We start from the raw sequence: 2,606 nt of genomic DNA, 5'->3' as shown, positions 1-2,606 counted from the left end.
GGCAAGAGTGGATATCATTGTCTTGTTACTGAATTTAAAAGAAAGACTTTCAGATTTTTATTGTTGAGTATGATGTTAACTGTGGGTTTGTCATAACTTGCCTTTATTATGCTGAAATATGTTCTCTCCATACAAACTTTGATGAGAGTTTTTATCATGAATGGATGTCAAATGTTTTTTCTGCCTCTATTGAAATGATCATGAGATTTTTATTCTTTCTTTTGTTAATGTGGTGTATCACACTGATTGGTTTGCAAATATTGAAACATCCTTGTGTCTCTGGAATCAATCCAACTTGATCATGGTGTATGATACTTTTTATATATTGTTGGATTCCGTTTGCTAATATTTTGTTGATAAATTTTTCATCTATATTCATCCAAGATATTGGTCTGTCATTTTTTTTGTAATCTCATTGTCTGGTTTTGATATCAGTGTAATCATGGCTTCATAGAATGAATTTGGGTGTGTTCTGTCCTCAACTTTTTGGAATAGTTTGTGAAGGATAAGAATTAACTCTTCTTTATATGTTTGGTAAAATTCCCCTGTGAAGCTGTCTTGGACTTGGCCTTTTGTTTGTTGGATTTTTTTTTTTTCATTACAAATTCAATTGCACTACTAGTAATATGTCTGTTCAAATTGTCTATTTCTTCTTGATTCTGTCTTGGCAAGTTATATGTTTCTAGAAATTTGTCCATTTATTTTAGCTTTTCCAATTTGTTGTCATATACATATTTGAGGTATTCTCTTATGGTTTTTTTGTAGCTCTGTGGAATGTTGTTGTATATTTCTCCTCTTTCATCTCATATTTAGTTTATTTGGGTCCTCACTATTTTCTTTTTAGTGAGCCTGGCTAAAAGTTTATCAATTTTGTTTATCTTAAAAAAAACTCATTTTTTCATGGATATTTTCTATTGCTTTTTCTTTTTATTTCCTATTTTATTTATTTCCTCTCTAATATTTTGTTTCCTTCCTTCTGCTGACTTTTGGCTTTTTTTTTTTCCTAATTACTTTAGGAGGCAGGTTAGGTTGTTTTTGAGTCTTTTTGTTTGTTTGTTTCTAGAGGAAGGCTTGTATAAACTTGGTATAAACTTCTCTCTTAGAACTAGTTTTGCTGCATCCCATAGATTTTGGAGAGTTGTGTTTCCATTTTCATTTGTCTTCAGGTATTTTCTGATTTCTTTTTTGATTTCTTCATTAAGGCATTTGTTTTTTAGTAGCATGTTGTTTATTCACCAACTGTTTTTTCTTTTCCCATTTTTCTTCCTGTGATTGATTCTAGTTTCATACCATTGTGATCTGAAAAAATACTTGATAATTTCTATCTTCTTAAATTTGTTGAGACTTGTTTTGTGGTCTAGCATATGATCTACCTTAGAGAACATTCCATATGCACTTGAAAAGAATATGTATTCTGATGTTTTGGGATGTAAAGTCCTATGGATTTCTGTTAAGTCCAAATGGTCTATTGTGTCATAAGACTGGTATTACCTTACTGATTTTCTGTCAGGATGAACTGTCTATTGTTGTAAGTGGGTTGTTAAAATCTCCTACTGTTATTATTTTATTGCTAATTTCTCCCTTTATGACTGCTAGTATTTGCTTTATATATTTAGATACTCCTGTATTGGGTCCATATATGTTAATGGGTGTAATATCCTTTGTTTGTATTGATTCCTTTATCATTATATAATGCCTTTCCTTGTCTTCGGTTAGGGCCCTTGTTTTGAAGGCATTCTGCCTGATATGAGTATTGCTACTTCAGCTTTCTGTTTGTTTCCTTTTGCATGAAATATATTTTTCCATCCCCTAATTTGCAGTTTGTGTGTGTCTTTAGCTCTAAAATTAGTCTCTTGTAGGTTCCATTAGATGGGTCTTATTTTATTTTATTTATTTTAAAATCCAGTCAGCCACCCTATATCTTTGGATGGGAGCATTTAGTCCATTGACATTTAAAGTAGTTATTGATAGGTATGTGCTTATTGCCATTTTATTACTTGTTTTCTGGATTTTTTTTAGTTCTATGTTCTTTTTTCTTCTTTTTGTTTCTTCCCTTTTTGTTTGATGATTTTCTTTAGTATTATGTTTGTGTTCTTTTTAGTTTTTGTGTATCTATTGTAGGTTTTAAATTTGTGGTTACCATGGGGTTCATATATATTTACCTATAACTATGTATACTTGTTTTAAACTGGTAGTTATTTAAATTCAAACATACTCTAAAAGGTCAACATTTTTACCCTCCTTCCCCATGTTTTGCCTTTTTGGTGTCATATTTCACATATTTATGTTTATCTCTTAACTGTTTATTGTAATTATAGTTGTTTTTACAGTTTTGGTTTGCTTTTTTTGTCTTTTAATCTTTGTACTGGCTTATTTAAGTGCCTGAACCTTAGTCCTTGTATATATTTGCCTTTCCTAGTGATATTTTTCTCTTTCCTATAGATTTTTACTTATTTTTCACTTAGAGAAAACACTTTAAAACTTATTTTAGAGTGGGTATAGTGTTGATAAATTCTTTTACTTTGTGCTTGTCTGAAGAGTTCTTTATCTTTTCTTCTATTCTAAACTCTCTCTCTCTCTCTCTCTCTCTCTCTCTCTCTCTCTCT

The sequence above is a fragment of the Aethalodelphis obliquidens genome, unplaced genomic scaffold (assembly GCF_003676395.1).
Source record: "Aethalodelphis obliquidens isolate GAN/ISIS:26980383/991018 unplaced genomic scaffold, ASM367639v1 scaffold488, whole genome shotgun sequence".
In the NCBI taxonomy this organism is placed as follows: domain Eukaryota; kingdom Metazoa; phylum Chordata; class Mammalia; order Artiodactyla; family Delphinidae; genus Aethalodelphis; species Aethalodelphis obliquidens.
Note: the sequence above shows the minus strand (reverse complement) of the source record.